The following is a 19564-nucleotide window of genomic DNA, read 5'->3' as shown; positions in this document are numbered from 1 at the left end:
ACTCTTCTGCGTGCCATGACTAACAATGAAAGGATGAACATAAAGAGTGTTATTCTTTCAAGATTGGCAGGGAGAAGAGGAGATGGACCACAGATAGTACACCGGGAGGAGTCTGCCTACCCACCCCCTAAGGTCTTGATGCATTGCAATGAATCTTCTCACACCTTCCCCAAAGTGTCCAGTGAAAAGGACCATACACAGCATATAAAATGTGTAGACAAGAAGTGAAACTGAGCAGAGGCATAGCTTGGGAGACGCAAGGGTAGGCAGTGATAAGATCGAGTGATTGGAAGACTTGGGATAGCTTTGGTCATCTTGGTGGGACAAGAGTCAAGGTAGGAGACTTTCCCCAGGGCAGAACTACCCACAGAGGTCTGGAGTGAGAGTAAGCAGGGAGGGCAGACACATGACGGAAACAGTCTAAGAGGAGAAGCAGAAGAGGCAGGAAATGTGGTTGCCCGGCTGGGTCAGTGTCTTATTTGGACAGTTGTTATAATAGCATTAAGCTATTAAAGACTGTTTGGTGGCAGCTTTCTGCAGTCTTCTTTCTCCTACTTATGACATGTAGAAAACTCAAGGACCTACAGCAGAAGGATTAGACAAGGGCTGTGTTGTCTTGGTTCTAATAGTCTGCATCTGATTAGAGGGTATCATTGCCTCCTAGTGCTTCCGGCCTTTGGAGTCCAAATGAGCCAAATACCCTAAGGATTTGTGCTCCCCCCAATCTGACACATCTCTTGGGACTAGAGCTGAGATCCCTGTCAGTCCTCATACTGTTTGTACTATCCCAAAGAGGCAGCTACAGAGGGCTGCACTGTGACAAGGAGAGCAGGTAAACAAATCTTAAAGTAAATATATTTATTTGTAAGTTTTTATTTATTTACTTATTTATATCATGCATTTATGTATTCAATAAGCACTGATTGAATGGAAGGAGAGGATACTGGTAATGTAATACAAAAGTCACCAGTAAAGGCTTTGGAGTCAAACAGCACTTAGTGTAAATGCCACATCTGCCACTTCCTAGCAGTGTGACTTTGAGGAAGTTGTGTCTCAGAGCCTCTGTTTCTTCATCCCTCAGCTGCTGGAGCTATAAATGTTCACCACTAAATGTTACATGATTTACGTAAGATGCTGCATTGCAATGCCTAGTCCCGGGCTTTCAACAGAGTAAGTGCGTGGCTATTAAGAATAATAATAATGAGGAAGAGGAGTCAAAAATGATGCTTCATGCCTTCTTACAAAAGAGAGGGGAGGGGCAGATGTGGGGTGAAATGAAAGAGAGATTAAAGCTTTAGAAAGGAGAAGGGCTGAGTATCAGCTGACTATGGTTTAGACAATTTTTGGGCTTTGAAATGGACCATCAGTACCCCATATGGAGGAATAACACTTAAATTTCTTTCCATTTTCATCCATTTCATTGGATGATAAGTGGGCCTCTTTTAAATCTCCCACTGGTACTGGCCTCTAGCGAGTGTATGTGCCTTGTGTTTGAGTTCACTGTAGCTGTGTGAGGCCCTTAATATTTATCCCAGGAAGTCTTTAATGCAAACAGTCCTTTAAGACTCTAGTCTGGATAGGACAGCCAAGTGCAGTCTGCTGTCCCCACAGAGTGGGGATAACACTAATGTTCTTTTCTTCACAAGACACAGACTGATAATGGGTCAATTCTTTTTGCCTTCCTGCTACTCTTAAATAGTTACAGGGGAAATATTTTCTCCACTATTTTCTACAAGAGAAAATAAGATTCATATAAGAATCTTAGACTTTGTGCTATTTGAGACCCCTTGCCTTATTCATATCAATGAATATATTGGTGTGAAACACATAATGCAAACTAATAATGCTTTAGGGGTGTGCAATTATTATGTGGAGGGTAATGATGAGTCACTCTTCTGCATACAAAAAACATGTTAGATTTATGGATGATGAATAGGATCAAAACCCACAACCCATTTTGCTGCAAGAAAATTATTCACTTGTTTTGAATGTGGTGGTGACAGCCTTTGTCAGGTTTTGAGTAATCATAGTGTTTAGGTAATGCTGGGGTGGGACAGAGGTTTATGGTTAACAATTCTTCTAGCATTTCAAAAACTCCAATCAGGAAGCATATCATGACAACATTTATCATTGTAATAAAAATGTGAAGCCGGACCCAAGATGGATTTGATCATCAGATAGATCAAATTTTCATGCTACTTGACCTCTCAGTGAAGCTGCCGATTGTGTGGACTTCTGGAACCTCGTGCAATCCCACAGAGACCCAAAGTTGAAGAGGAGAAGGGTCAGAACAAAGCTCAGAGACTGAAGGTAGCCATTCTTCTGGGCGTGAGGAAAGAATAGAATCCAGTAAATTCATTCTTTTGCTATCGAGCAGTTTTGAAATTAGCCACTAGCCACGTGTGGTTCTGGAACATTTGGAATGTGGCTAGTCAGAACTGACATGTTCAATAAGTATGAAATACACACCAGACTTCAAAGACTCGGTATGAAAAAAAGAATGAAAAATAGCTCATTAAAAATTTTTATGTTGTGGCCGGCCCGGTGGCGCAAGCGGTTAAGTGCGCGCGCTCCGCTGCGGCGGCCCGGGGTTCACTGGTTCGTATCCCAGGCGCGCACAGACGCACTGCTTGGTAAGCCATGCTGTGGCGGCGTCCCATATAAAGTGGAGGAAGATAGGCACAGATGTTAGCCCAGGGCCGTCTTCCTCAGCAAAAAAAGAGGAGGATTGGCGGATGTTAGCTCAGGGCTGATCTCCTCACAAAAAAAAAAAAAAAAAATTTTATGTTGATTACATGTTAAATGACAATTAAGAAATACTGGGTTAAATAAACTTCATTATTCAAAGTAATTTCACCTGTTCTTTTTACTTTTTATAGCTTGGCTACCAGTAATGTAAAATTACATATGTGGGTCTAATTTTGTTTTGACTAGACAGCACTACTCTAGAAGCTTGCCTCAAAGTAGATAAATGATTATTCTCCATAAGTCACCTAATTTCATGTTTATGCCCTTTCATGAAGTGTTTACCAACATTGATGGCTTTCCAATTAATTTCAGTCAGCTTCTCATGAAGGCCAGTAAACAATGTGTCTGGAAAGAGGCTAATGCATTTGCTTGCCTAAACACATGGATGTTGCATGCTGTATTTCTTCTAAACCACAAATGATGAACCATCCACGAACACTTCATGTGGATTATATGGTTCATCAACTGAATGTTTTTCATGTGGGTGTAAGAGTAACTCTGACAAAAGAAAATCCCATAGAAATTTTCCAGTTGCCTTTTAAATTGCCATCAATTGTAAATTTGTATCAAATACCAAAAAGTATCATTTGAATTATACAGGAAATGACCATTGATGGGGTAGAGAAATTATAAATTCAGAGAACAAAATATATAATGATCTAGTTAAATGTTTGCTAAAGAGGAATACAGATATTCATTCCTGGAAACATAAAAGAAATGATTGAACATTAATTGAGCTATATTCTCTCAGAACTTAAGCTTGGTGAGAATGACAGTGGATAGTATCCTAGGGTATGGAAATGCTGAGGGCTCTGTGCAGTCAGGGTTTGAGAAAAATGACAGTCTGCAACTCAGTAATTATAGCAAGCTACTTGGCATCTCTGAACCACAATTTTTACATGTGTAAAATGAGGACAATTATATCAACCTTGCAGGGATGTTGTTGTATAAAGAAACTAACAAAATAAACACTAGCTAGTATTAGTAGAATTTAGTGAATCATTTTTGTGAAGTAATCTCTTGGGTCCTGACTCCTATGGCAAACATTTCCACGTGAACTCTTGATTTCTTCCCAATGACTATCCTTTAGGGGCGCATTGAACTTGTAGTAATTCACTGATCACCAAAATGCAGAGCACTGGGCCTGGTATTGAGGGGGACCCAATGTTGAATCTGATTCAGAGCTTACAGGGAGTTGATAGTTTTGGGGAAGAGAAGACATTCACATATATGGAAATAATGCAAAGTAGATTGTGCTAAATATCTCAAGATAGTTTTGGACACACTGACTTGGAAGGGCTAGTGAGATCCAGGTGGAGGAGTCTATCAGAAAACACAGGGCTAGCCCCAAGGAATGAGATGTGTGCTGACATAGAGATTGAGTTACTATCCACATGGATGGGATCCTTGAAGAAGTGAGACTAGAATTGCTTGCTACAGGGGATGGTCTGAAAGGGAAGTGAATGAAGGAAAGGGAAGGAAAGAAAGAAGGATGAGTTCAAATGTTGTGGAACTCCTCTATTTACGAGAGGAAGGAGGAAGAGAATAAGAAGTGAGGACAAAGAAATAGTTTCAGGTAGGAGAAAGAAGATGCCCATTGACTCCCTACATTTCTGATTCTCTCCCTGCCAGGGGCTTCAATTTAGTTATTGCTAAATGAATTCAGTCATCTTTCTCTTTCCCTCTCCTACATTACAAACTCACTGTCTCTGACTTCCCTGTTTCCCAAAGCTGCTTCTCCTGGAACTCACTTTGGCTCTGTTTGCCTCGTGCCCACACTGCAATCCTCTCATGCCTCATCCTCACTCTGCACACCTCCAGTGGTACTGGGACCCTGATCTCCGGCTTTCCTAGGCAGGGAGGTGGAGCACAGAGGACTAATGCCGCTACACTCAGTCCTACAATGACTTCCCTAGAGGGAACAGGGTAAAACAAACCTTAAGCAGAAAATAAACATTTTGCTTATACCATTGTCAAATAAAAATGAGTTTAGCATTATTTTCCTATTTGATGGAAGGATACCTGGTGAGTGTTCAACTGCCTGTGTCAAAGAACTTGAATTTGGGGGGAAAACTCCTTTATTTTACACCAATGTGCCTTCTCAAGTTGAAAAGAGACCTTTAGTAAGGTCTTCATGGTAAATTATGTATATGTTCACATCCTATGTATCTGGAATAGTTTTTGGATTTTGCCAGTTAGAATATTAACACAGAGATATTTTTAAAAACAGATTATAGAGTATCAAAAGAAAATTTTGACTTTCAGAGTTAAGGTTACAGAGGTGCGATGTACTCAAGATTACTTAAAAATCATAAAACCACCTGAGAATAGATTCTTAAGTAATTACCAGATTGTACTGTCTTCTCTTGGTTTTCCAATTTGTATTTATCCATTGGGTTAAAAGGCTTTAAAATGGCTAAAATGGGAACTTCTGACTATACTTGTATTTATTTTTTAAAAGGTTTGTTTCCTACGAATTTCTTCTGCTTTTTTAGGAAGAATTTCTGTACTTAGGTATAATAACTCATTTTTTCTCCCTGTAATTTCCTACGATCATCAAAGTTTCTATTTATTGCACAGAGCGTGGATTTGGCAGTAGTGATCTTCATAACTTACATGACCTGTTTTACTTATTTTCAAACCCAACTCAGATTTTTCAAGGAAAAATCTATCATTGTATACTTCTTGTTTACATTAGTTTTAGCCACTTTCTGATTTTATTAAATTGTTTTTGGCATGAAAGAATGGAAGAATTGGCTAGTGGAATGCATGGAGATTACCGTTGAGTTTTGAAGTCTGAAAGAACTTAGTCATAGGGTTCTATCTGGGATGTGAGATCATTTGGAGGTTGGCTGAGAGAATCTATAGTACAATAAAGATGTTCTCCATTGCCTTGGAACACTTCATTTTTCTAACTTAGTGTACTTCAAAACACATTTTCACTTGTTAATTTATAAGTGATTAATGGAAAACAGATTTGTGGTGGATTTTATGGTTCTAGGGTAAACTTAGGATAATGAAACAAGGACTAAGAGATCTAGAGTTGGAACCAGATAAAGGTTAAGCCTTGAGAGATACAGAAATATACTTTAACTAAATGGTTTCAAAATGTCCCATGTGGCATTTACCCATTCTATTCAACAAAAGTAAAAATATATTGAGTGCCTGTTATGTACATTTGTATTAGTCAGGGTTCTCCAGAGAAACAAAATCAAAGGATAGATATATAAAATCTCATATATAATAAATAAATAAATTTTATAAATATATCTTATCTTATATATAAATAAATCTTCTATATAATAAATACATCTTTATATACTACATAAAAAGAAATTTATTTTGAGGAATTGGCTCACACAATTATGGAGGCTGAGAAGTCCTATGATCTGCCGTCTGCAAGATGGAGGCCCAGGAAAGCCAGAAGTATAATTCAGTCCAAATCCAAAGGCCTGAGAACCAGGGGAGCCCCTGGTGTAAAACGCAGTCTGAGGGCAGGAGAAGATGTGATGAGATGTCACAGCTCCAGCAGTGAGGCAGGCAAACTCCTCCTTCAGCTACCTTTTGTTCTATTCAGGCCCTTGGTGGATTGGATGATGTCCACCCACATTGGAAGGCAATCTACTTCTCTGAGGCCACCAATTCAAATGCTAATCTCATCCAGAAACACCATCAGAGACACAGAAATAATGTTTAATCTGGGCACTCCATGGCTAGTCAAGTTGACATATTAAGTTAACCATCACAGCATTGTTCCTGTCTTCATGAACCACATAGTCTAGCAAGAGCAACAGATGTTAAACAAATTCATGCTTAATTACATTTGTGATAGTACCTTGGAGAAATAATAGAAAGCACAAAGGGCATGTAATAGGCACACCTAACAGAGCTGGGGGCCATAATCAAGGAAGACTTCTCTGAGGAAGTGACATTTAAACTGAGGCTTGGAGAATGAGTGAGATCTAGATAGGACATGGAGAATGAGGGAAGATAGACCTACGTGAAGTAACCAAGGATAGAGAGACCCTGGTGTCTTTGAAGAACTGTAAAAAGGTGTGATATTATGAGTTATAATAAGAAATATATATTTGATATTTGTCCCTATTTCTGGCAGAGAACTCCTAAAACCCTTGGAATTTCCTAAGTGATAATAGCAATAAAGATGTCTTTTGATATTTGTAATAGGCTCCTTTCAACCACACCCGAGTTTATATTAATAAGATGACCTTTGGAAAGCACCTAAGAATGGGGGCTGGTTGCCAGGGGAATAAACCATATGATTAGAAGGTTGTAACTTAGTCCCACCTCTGACCTCGGGGGAGGAGGGGGGCTAGAGATTGAGTTCAAAAACCAATGGCCAATGATTTAATCAATCATGCCTAAATAATGAAGACTTAATAAAAACCCAAAAGGATTGGGTTCAGATTGCTTCTGGAATGATGAACATGTGGAGATACGGGGAGAGTGGCAAGCCCAGAGAGCATGGAAGCCCTGTGCCCTTTCCCACTTACCTTGACCTATGCATCTCTTCCATCTGGCTGTTCCTGAGTTATATCCTTTTGTACGAAACCTGTAATCTAGAAAGTAAACCTTGCTCTGAGTTCTGTGAGCTGTTACAGCAAATTAATTGAACCCTAGGAGGAGTTTGTGGGAACCTCCTATCTGTTGCTGGTTGGTCAGAGGCACAGGTGACAACCTGGACTTGTGATCCTCTTCTTAATTGGGGCTGGGGGGGGCACAGTCTTGTAGGACTGAGCCCTTAACCTATGAGACTGAGTCCTTAACCTATGGGATCATCAGAATTGACTTAGATGAGTGATGTTAGAAAAAACACAACTGGAGAAGGCCAGTGTGGCTGAAGCAGTGAGAAGATGAAGCTAAGGGTAGCTGGGAACCACGCACATATGATCTTGTACTGCATGACTCATGCTCAACAACATTAACCACAACAATAGCAATAAAAATCGCATTGTTGAATGTTTACTGTCAGTAAGGCCCTGTTCTGGGAGTATTACACATATCGTTTCATTTAATCTTCACAAAAACCTATAAGGTAGCTATCTGTTTATTATGTTCCATATATTGATAGAATAAGGGTATGAGCTTACAGAGGATGGGCAACTTCAAGTTTAAGCTCACATGGCCAATAAGTGATAAAGCCAGGATTGGAACCAAAGGTTTTCTAACTCCATAGTTTGGGCTCTTACCATAGTTCTACATTTAACATTGCTTTATACAATATTTAAATGAACCCACCTCTACATAAATTAGCTATAATTGTTGTTTCAATCTCTTTTTGCAAGGCAAGCATTGTTTTTATTTTCTCCTTAGACAAGGCTTAACAAAAGACACCTTCCTTCCTCACATGATTCTGTCTCACAAACCAAAATGAGAATTCATTTGCCTCCCCATTGGTAGAGATTTTTTGCGTGGCATTTGGGACAGAGGATGAATGGACAGGATTTAGGATGTGTAGACCACACATCCCTTGCACGAGTTCCGTTAAAACATCTAATAATCCAGGTGACTGAGAATAATTTGTTCTTCCTGATGCTGGTTGAAGCTGAGAAATAACGTTTTGATAAATTTCCTCAATATATTGAAGACCCTAATGGAACCCAGTCTGGAACATAGTGATACAATCCAGGAGATGGTTTTAGAGTCCAACAGACCAGGACTGAGCTCAAGCTCTGCCAGTTATTAGTTGTGTGATCTTAGCAGATTAAGTACTTTCTGAATGTCTGCTTCTCGTCTGTAAAATAGGAATAATACAGATAGTAAATAAAGGTAATAATAGTATCTACTTCACATGAGTGTTGGGAGGATTAAATGAGATAATGTATATTCAAAGCTCAATCATTGTTAGCCAGTCATTATCAATCCATCTTCTGGAAACGTCAAATACCTTATAGGTTCAAATCTTAAGGCAGTCACAAAAATAGGTCAATATAAAGTATAATGCTTTGAATTGGGTAGCCCAAATGAGGCATAAAATGTTAGATAATAAAATTAAATAACCCATCTAAAATACCAAAACATTTGAAAGAAAAAAACAAATAAAAAAAATTGCAAGGTCATATCTCCAACGTCTCATTTATCTTTATAAACTCAGCATTTAGTTCCATGCTGGGAAATACATCCTCAATAAATGCTTGTGGAATGAATGGATGAATAATGAATAAATGAACGAATGGATGAATGAGCGGATGGATGGACAAATACAGCTTCACGTGTTGAGCAGTGCAAATGTAAATTCGGTGACTATCAGAGGCAAGTGTGATTCCAAACTGAATCCAGCAAAGAGAAAGCAATGTGAATATGCTTGCTTGGAAGACAGCCAGACAGCAAGTTAAAAATTAGAAACTCCGTCAGGGTGAGCAAGAAAAAAGGATGAAGACTTCCCAGTCCTATCCTTCCTGGCTATAGAGACACGCTTTCAGAAAATCCTTGTTTAATTTCAGTTTAATGGACGTAGTTGTAACCCAAATACTATTGCGGAAGGGGTAGCTCTGCATCATGTACACCTATGACTATGACGCAGACCTTCAGATGAAATTTTAAAGTCTGCTCTCAGAAGTAAACATGTCCAAGGGATGGAGTTTTTGTTTATCCTTCAATTCCTATACGCCACTCAGACATATTTAGTTTTCCAGGAATTTCCACTATGCGATCCTGCTGTCCAAGCCAAGATTTTTAAATACTGCATGTTTTCTCAGAAAAATATCATGTATCTAATTCTAGAGAAAAAGCAAATCAGATGCAAATGCTTGGCTGTTTAGAGAATCAAATCAAAATGTATTACAGATGACTTAGTTAATGCAAATAGAGATTGATAAATGTGGCAATTAGAGTGTTTATGATATATGTTGTCAGCAGAAATTTAATGATCAATAAAAGTCACGCACATAAATTGAGAATGCTACGGGGCCAGCCTCGTGGCTTAGCGGTTGAGTGCAAGTGCTCCGCTGCTGGTAGCCTGGGTTCAGATCCCGGGCGCGCACCAACGCACCGTTTGTCTGGCCGTGCTGAGGTGGTGTCCCGCATACAGCAACTAGAAGGATGTGCAACTATGACATACAACTATCTACTGGGGCTTTGGGGAGAAAAAGGGAAAAAAAAGGAGGAGGATTGGCAATAGATGTCAGCTCAGGGCGGGTCTTCCTCAGCAAAAAGAGGAGGATTGGCATGGATGTTAGCTCAGGGCGGATCTTCCTCAAAAAAAAAAAAAAAAAAAAGAATGCTATTTACAGGCTTTTCTTCCCATGGATATATATAAAAAAGGCATTGTGCATTGTGCACTCAACATCCTATAAGTTTGCGTAAAATAAGTGATCTAGCAATTGGACATTAATGGCAGAATTTAGTTTATTACACCTGCAGAGGGCTGGGGACAAGTTAGACTAAGATTTAGAAGAGCTGTTCTTCCATGGCTCAATATTTTTCCATTCTATCTTTGTCAAGAAAGTCATGGAAAACAATCAATAAAAAGTTGACTTAATGTAACACAATAAGATTAAACTATCGAGAAACTTGGATGCATATGTTAACAATGAACACAAGTTGGATTTGGAGCCTCTTCACATAATCCTTTGTGGCTTTAGGAACAGTAGTTGGCATTTATCAACATGTGTGTTAATGATGAAAGTTTTTTGTTTATGTTAGCGAGGAGTGTAAAGACCAAGGAAAGTAGATCGAGAACAGTGTACTCATAAAGCACAAAAGGAAAGAAGAATAAAGATAATTAATAAGTCATTTCAAAGAATACTTGTGGCAATACACACAATTTACCAGTGTACCTGTGGGCATTTATCTTTATAATTCTATAATGTTCATCACCTTGATACTTCTGGCCTACATGAGAAGTGTGAACATTGAAGTAGCTGCTACGGGAAAGATAATACTATTATTAAACAATAACAACAGTAAAGGACCAATCTACACCACGTCAGTTGTCCTTCCCTCTACATTCCCTGGAACTCATGGATATATTCTTCTCTTGCTTCATATATATATATATATATATATATATATATATATATACATAAATCATATATACATATATGCTTGATGTTTAACTAGATTATGTATTCTTCCTGGGCAAACAGTGTGTCTTCTATTCTTTTTGTGCAAAATAATGTCTTTCTCCTCTCTTCTTTTGACACATTTTATTTCATTTGTTTCATAATAGATAAACATGAAATATTTGTGGATGAATAAACAAATCAATGAATGAATGTACAAACATGTTTTTAGATCACTAGACTATGAACTCCTTGAAGGTAGGAAACTTGTCTCAACTTTGCCTATTATACTACGACAAGAGTGGCCCCTGCAAAAAAACCCAACTCTCCAAAAAAAAAAAAAATCTCATGAGGCCAGCACCATGGCCTAGTGGTTAAGTTCAGTGCTCTCCTCCTCTTCAGCAGTCTGGGTTTGGTTCCCAGGTGTGGACCTACATAACTTGTTGGCCGCCATGCTGTGGCAGTGACCCTCATGCAAAATAGAGGGAGATTGGCACAGATGTTAGCTCAGGGCAAATCTTCCTCAACAAAAAAAAAATCTCAGTGAATACACTGGCATTACCTTCTCCCAAGCCCCAACTACTGATCCTAGACTAGATGTCAGTGTCCTTCTCAGTCTCAAGCTACTTAAAACCCTTCCCAATTAATTACAGGTGGTGCCTGTATTTGAGCCATCCCTGGCACTTAGTAGGTCCTCAGTGAGTATTTGTTAAATTGCAGATGTCATCTACCATCTTCCATTAAAACAGAGACCAGAATGCAGGGATAAATGCAGGAGTGTAATATCGTGGTTTTAATAACAAAAATAAAAATTTTTATAAAAGATATTTCTATTACTTGAAGTGGAAACCCTCTAAGGGTCTTTATTTCGTGTGTTATTTCCTTGTTTCCGAAGGCACTAAGAGTGATGTGCGTGTGTTTTAACATTTATCCGGGTTAACGATTGCGGAACAGCTCAGGCGCCCTATTTCCCCAGCTTGTTTGCCACACCTCCCTCACGCTGCCGTTGGAGAGCCACAGGCCTGGAGCAGCAGGAAGAACTGGAGGCGGAAGTCATTTCCAGCTATTGTACTTCTCAGGGGTTCACCTGGAAAGCAGGCCTTCTGGGTGAAAATAAGTACCTGAAACTAACTCTCCCAAAAAAGTAGAGCACTGCTGTCTGGGCCTCGCACTGGAGGTGCCCTTTTGTTTCTTGTTTGTGACTAACGCCACCCACATGGTAAACTCAGTCAAACACAGCATCCTGATTGTGGGCTGTGCCAAAGATTTCCTTGGGAATGCTGCTATCTTTCAACTCTGTGTCCTTGAATCTTAAAATAATCAGTGTGCATCTGTAAGAATCAGAGATTGTTATAAAAATGATTTGATTTTCAAGTAAGTAAGCATATGTACAAAAAGGTTTCTCAGTTTGCATAAATGCAGGAGGTATTTAAGGCTATTCAAAACCATGAAAACTGGGGACTCTTTCTTCAGAAAGGAAGGCAAAACCTTTTTAGAGTGGGTAGTGGTCTTTATTTTAACTTCATAGCTCATAAACAATGTTATTAATTATCACTTCTTCCTACTGCACCTTACATCAGATTGTAATTATTTGAGTCTGTTTCTCCTGGTAGACCCTCTATAACAGGAAATGTATCTTATGTATTTTTCCATCCCCAGCATTCAGGATTATACCTGGAACCCCTCAGAGATCATTGAATCTTCCCCGAAATTGAGTCTGTGAATATATTTGCATTCTCCAAGCTTTAGAAGTTCGGTGTCCACACGTGAGATGTAGTTACCCATAAGCAGAGGAGTGTCTGGTACAACAGGTTATAATTGCAGGCAGCTATGGGTGGAGAGATAAGAATGCTTTGTTTTGTTTTCATTTGCTTTTCAGATACTCTTGCAAGATAAAGAAATTAGTTGGATTCATTTGAATATTTCTTTCAGTTGTTTTTTAAAGAGTCAGAGAGTTCACATGCCTCTGAAACTGCACACAAGAGGATGGAGTTTTCCACGTGCTTCTTTCACTGGTGCTGATGTAGGAGCTTGCAGGTACACGTAAACTAGAAAGGAATCTAATCTCCGCTCTCTAAATGTTTAGTGATTCCAGAGAAAGGTAAATTTTCTAAATAGTAACAGGATGTGTTTTTCGTTGTAAAACACCTTATGCGATGGAGGAAATCTCTGCTTAGGCTCCATTTCTTTTCAGGCATTCCCTACGTTTTTGTTGCTGAGTTTTGGTAGATCTTAGAAAAGTTGTGGTTTTTTCTGGTTGCCTGGCACCTGAGGCTGGGGCAGAACCTGCTACCCATCTCAATCTCGATTCTTATCCCCATGCTTTGTCTCTTATTTGTGCTGGTGCACAATCAACTTCAAAGAGGATTTTGGATGAAAAAGAGATAGAGCCTGGTGAGAAAGGAGGGGATAATTAAATGCCTTGTGCTGTAGGGAGAAGTGCCTCAAATTTTTCCTAAAAATAGGCATGTCTGTGTGTTTTTACAAAAAGTCTAGCTGTGTGCCATTCTATCATATCAATAAAATACCCTTTTCTGTCATCTCTAAAGAAATACATTTCCCCAAATCAGAGAGAGAACATTCCTTTAATTTTAAATGATGTATTTGCTCTTCTCTCTTACTTTTAATTCCCAGTGAACATATAATGTAAAAAATAGGGGCAATCCTTGTATGCCTATAAACTACTCAATGACTTTTAATAGACATCGAGGCCAATTATTAATCTGGGGAAAATATGGGAATAAAAGGAACAATCTTCACTGTTTTGTGCTCTGGAAGGTGGCAAATGGAGAGTTATCCCAATTATATGCTGTCATATGTCGCCAGGCTCATACAGATGCTATTGGTGTAAAAGCTCAGTGCAGACTTGTTATCCAACTAGTTCTTCTAGTACTTGACAGATAATCCAACTAAGCCACAAAAGAATATATTTATTTTTGTCTACAGCTATATCCTGCAGATTGTCTACATTAATTCGAGGTAATTACAAATCTCCACTTCAATTGAACATGCTTGCTTACAACTGGGATTATGGCTTCTTTGCATATACATGCATACTCAGATAGCTCTAATCGGGTTTCTAACAGCATACGTAATTAGGTGAACTGGTGATGTATCCAGTGAAATACATCACTTTATTTGACCAGATATCCAAAAATTTCACCTTCTCCCTTTCTATTTTATAATTATTACAACAGCTGATTTCTAGATACAGTATGTTGTTCTGAAGCACAGTTTGGTGATTTCTGATTTATTACTTAAGGCTCTATATAATCCAGAATGAGATTTGCCATATTCCTACGAGAAAGGAGATTATACTGTTTGGCAAAGGATCTCATTTGCTTTGCAAACAATACCTTGATCTCAACAGAGTGTGGTCTCTTTTCTTGGGCAATATCAGACCTCTAAAAAGCTTTTAAACGCATCACTGCCTCATGGGATTAGGTCTGTACATAAACTTTATATTGTCTGAGGTAGATTCTGGGAAATACAGTTCTTTCTCGCTCTCCATGCTTCAACCACCACTTTACCAAACAGAAGCGAAAAGTTACATATGTGGGAGGTGTGATGAGCGACCATTATAACCTAGCCAACCTGCCTTGGCAAAGAGTGCCTAGGAGAATGTGATCTGCTTTTTGCGGGGGGAGGTGATGCCATGTTACTCCTGTCTGAGACAGCTTCTAGTGTGATGGCCTCTACCTGCATGTATCTGATACAGACATGCTGGCAATATCATCCCAAACCCCTTGTGACCTGTCTCTGCCTCTAGACAAGGCACATAGACTCCAGACAGAGCGGGGAAAGAAGATGTCTCACCAGAAAACATCACCTGGAGAAAACCTAAATGTACAGCAGCAGCAATATGCAGTCTCAGTATTGAAGAGCTCTGTCCCCAATAAAGAGGACCGAAGAGATGCTTCTCTCCAGTTCCCCTGGCCCTTTCTTCAGGATTCTTTTCAACACCTGTAGCTCCTGGATAACTTGTTCTTTGGATGAATGCAACCTCATGATACATATTATGACAAACTGGTAACATTTTAAAAGACTGATAATCTCTAGTGTTGGCAAGAGGCACACTTTATATTGTTGTTGGAATTCAAAATGGTATAACCCTGAGGGTTGGGGACAATTGGACGTTATTTATCAAAATATAAAGTGTGCATACTTTAGGTATGGCTCTAGGAATGCCCTCAAACAGAGGGTACTGGAGCTAGCCAGAAGCTTTCCAGAGCTGATTGTGTGCATTTGACTCTCTTCTAGGTGTCTAGAAAGCTGATAGCTAGAGTATCACTTACAGCTACTGTGAGAGTGTAAAAATACGTATAATAGGATTTAACATTTATTGAGCACTTTTTGTGTGCCAGGTACTGTTTCAAGCATGTATGTTAATTTGCTTAATCCTTATGGCAACATTAGGTACTATTATTATCAACGTCAATTTGCAGTTTATGAAATTTAGAGGATAAATAAAGTCTCACAGATGTAGGTGGCAGGTCAGGATTTGAACTCAATCTATCTCCCAAGGAATCACCAAACTTAACCACTTACCTCCTCCCAACCAAGTTGCTTATTTCTGCATGTTTGTAATAGGGGAAAAAAATGAAACCATCTGGCACCACTTCCAAGCTGTTACTTGGAATTTTAAGCATCCATTAAAATGAGCTAATTGGAAAGACACCCATTATGTGTTTTGTTAATTGAAAAAGCAAATTTTAAATTACATATACTATGTTCTCATTTTTGTACACTACCAAAACAAATACGTTAAAAACAGAATAAGGGGGCCGGCCCAGTGGCGCAAGCGGTTAGGTGCATCCGCTCCGCTGCGGCGGCCTGGGGTTCGCCAGTTCGGATCCCGGGCGCACCGACGTACTGCTTGTCGAGCCATGCTGTGGCAGTGTCCCATATAAAGTAGAGGAAGATGGGCATGGATGTTAGCTCAGGGCCAATCTTCCTCAACAAAAAAATAAATAAATAAATAAAAACAGAATAAGAACAGGAATAAACCTGAAATGATACCTGCCAAATTGTTATTAGTGGTTAATTCTGAGGTGTGTAATTGGAGGTGAGAAGGAAGAGAATATTGCCTTTACTTTGTAGGTCTCTGTATTGTTTTATTTTTATTTCCATGAGCATTTATTACTTTATGTTTTGAAATTTAAAAAGAAAAGATGAAAATATATCCAGAGAGAATCAATACATAGCATTCTCCAAATATTGAACTTCTTAGTGCCACATTTGAACAAGTACAAAGTGAGATTTCTAGATCTCAAAACCCTTTTGGAGTCCACCCTAAAGAACCTCTATCTGTGTGGGTGATTGCTCACAAATCTTCACAAGACTCTCAACCTCGCTGTGCTGAATAAAGATGCCACTGGTCCCCCTCTCCCCAACCTCATGACCCTACTCAGTTCCTCTGAATAATTTTTAAATGGGATAAGAACAGTAATTACTCACAACAGCAGTGACCAGAACCAGTAGAAACGAAGTTTCTGAAAAAGAGCTCATAGAACTGGTGGCTAGGCAGCACGTGTGACCTTTGACCTCCGTCAAGCAGTGCTTGATTCAGAATGACTGAACTCAGCAGTTACAGTCCTGGCACTTCAGAGGCCCAGAGAGTACCTAGAGGTAATCCTGCTTTGTTCTTCCTCAGAAACTCAACCTTTCAACTAAATGGCCAACCTAGTTTTGTGCAGGAAATGTCATTAGAAATGTCCTCAAGCAGCAGTACGCTGGGGCCAGCTGGGACTCACTCGCTAAAGCTGGTTGTATGCATTTCTTCCCAACTCCAAGTTTAGTGACCTCACGTCACCAAAATCAGCCATGATGGGCATATTTATACCACAGAAATCAACAAATGCTACAAATCAAGGCTCCCCTAGCCAGTCAAACATTTAGCTGCACACCACTGCCCTCCAGGCATTCTAAGTCACTAACAGAAACTTTGAAAGTTGTTCAAAGGCTTCAAAACCACACTATCTACCTTGAGAAACTCAGAAGGCTTGACTTCTACTCTCTCCTCTTATAAATGAGTAGTCACATGGGAACAGACGAAACACACGTATTGCTTGTCCAGGAAGACAGCAGTCATTCTCCAGAAGGCTCAGAAGTAGCATCAAATGAATCCGTTACCCTAATTCTTACTTTACAAATTCCCCCACCATGCCCTTCAAGGCCTCCATCCCTAAAATGAAAGAAGGAAGAAAAATATTTATCACCATGATGTGGGTGGTAAATGAACTTGAGGAAAAAGAAACTGCCCTGGTAACTCCCCACCAAGCTCATCTCTGCATACCTGAACCCTGCCTCCCTGAAGGTCCACATACACCCAGGACAAAGGTCCCAACTCAGAATATTTCCTCCCGATCTTTTCATTCCTCTTACTTCAGTATTAGGTATAGAGGCTTAATTGACCATTCTTGTGAGGAATTTCTTGTGTTTATTTCTAGGAGAACAAATCAAGGCGGCAGCAGACACAGAACTCTGTCTTTTTTCCTCACCACTGTGAGTATTTAATAAGAAGTAAACAACTTGAAAGCAGCAGTGACAGACACTACACAAGTAGCACTTCTCTTTCTCACCAAACCTGTCTGGGAACCCAGCCTAAGGGGGTGCTGGCTTCAACACACCTCTCCACCTGGCACACGGCTGCTACTGCCAACATTCCGCATCTCACCGTCGTTATCCAGTCAGTCAGAAAAGCCATAATACCTACCCCTAGATCACTGAGGCAGATAAAGCCAGAGTAATAAAGTTTTTGAGTAAAAAAGATCTCGAATCATCTTGCCAGCCACCTCATTTTATAGATGAATAAACCAACACAGAAATGTTAGGTGACTTGCTCAAAATTACACGGTGAAGTAGCAGAGCCACAACCAGGATCCAGGGCTTTCTCCCTTCAAAGCCTGCGATTCTGATCATTAGGCTGTCATCAGTTGAAATCCTTATAATCCCTCCAAGTCCAACTGGAAAGGCTGCACACCTTCTCCTTCGACCCCAAATGGCTATCATCCCTGCCTTCTCTGAACCATCATTATACTCTGCATATCTTTCTCGTGCTCTGACTTGTATTAAAATCACCTGTCTTCTTATTCTGTTTTTTCCTCCTACTGAAATATATGTTTCTTGAGCTGGAACTGGGTCTTCCTTTTCTCTGTCTCCTCAGCAGCATCTGGCTTAGTGCCCTGAACTGGGTAGGTGCTTAATAAATATATACTGAATGCAATTGAATTGACCTTGATTTGAGTTGATTTTTCTGCAGTAATTCCCAATTGCACGTGCATAAGAAGCAGCTAGAAAGCTTATTAAAATGTAGATTCCTAGAATTCTGATTCAATAGCTCTTGAGAGGTTGCAGGAACCTGCATTTTCAACAAACCAACAAGTGATTCTGAAGCACGGATCTATCTGTGCTTCCTTTCCAAGTCTTTCTTGGAAAACATATTTGTGAGAGAGTTGGCCAAGATAAGAAGTGTCATTGAGTACACAGAGCATTGCAAAGAGTATGGGTCCACACAGAGTTGGGCCCTACAGTCTTAGTTTCATTAACAGAGATCTCTAACTCAACTGCGTTGAGATCTCTAACTCAAACGTTCTCAAATTGGCTGTGGTGTAAGGAAGCTAATGCTTCCATCAGGTGCCATCCTCACCAAACTCCCCTACCCCCCAAGCTGGGATAAAGTTCTCTAGGAGTGGAGAAGGAGGGACAAATAAAGGCTTTCTGTCCATTGAAGTCAATGTGGAAGACATACCTTCCAAGAGTAGTCAGGCATTTTAGAAAGAATAAAGAGCTTAAAGAGAGCCTCATTACAACACTGACACTGCAATGTGCTGTGCTCAATTAGTTAATGTTTGTAGAGTGCTTTGATCTCGTAAAGCAGTGAGATAATCCCAGGCCTTGTTTACTGAGTGCCTCTCTTCCCAAGTGCTCAAAGTGATTTATAGGCAGCAAGGCCAATTCCTTGCTTCCCAGTTCAGAAGGGCACTCAGATTAATTGGGGAGTGGTAGTTGCCTTGCTGCCATCCTGAAGGAGGGCACTGTGGGTGTTGTGGTGGTCCATATGAGGGAAGGTCACAGACTCCTGTCAAGTTCCAGGAGGTAAAGTTGATCTTCTGTGCTCACTTATCACCTGTGTAGGTTGCTATCAGAGCATTTATCACCCTGTAGTGTAGAGTAAACCTTTTCGTATGAGTCTGCCTCCTGCACTAGACTGTGAGTTTCTTGGGCAGAGAAACTGGGTCTTTTAGCTTTGCATGACCTGGCCATTGTCCAACTTTCCAAGTCTAAATCATGCAGCTTTCCCTCACCCTCATCAACCTGCAGCCAAACTGGTCTTTCTGTTTGTCAAACATACCAAGCTGGTTTCATCCTTTGGGTCTTTTGCACCAAAGTTATTCACCACCGTGGCTGCCTGCTCATCATTCCAATTTCAGTTCTGCTATCACTTCCTCAGGTGACTCGACCATTCTTATCTAAATGTGCTACTCCCTGGTCACTCTCAATCACATGTCTCTGTTTTATGACTGTTTGATTTTCTTCATAGAACCTATATTTCCTGACATTATCTTATTTTTCATTTCATATTACTTATTTTTTGACATTCTGATAATATCATTTTGGCAGAGTTGTGGCTACCATTATTTTTTTTCTTATTTATTTCTCTTTCATTTTTTCTACAATAGTCTGTAAGCATCTTGAAAGTAGGAACTGTATCTACCTTATTCACCATTATAACTCTCATACCTAGAAGATTTTAAGTGGTTAATAAAAAATGGTTGATTGAAATGCTGTTTGTT

Source organism: Diceros bicornis, chromosome 8 (assembly GCF_020826845.1).
Source record: "Diceros bicornis minor isolate mBicDic1 chromosome 8, mDicBic1.mat.cur, whole genome shotgun sequence".
Classification (NCBI taxonomy): Eukaryota; Metazoa; Chordata; class Mammalia; order Perissodactyla; family Rhinocerotidae; genus Diceros; species Diceros bicornis.
Note: the sequence above shows the minus strand (reverse complement) of the source record.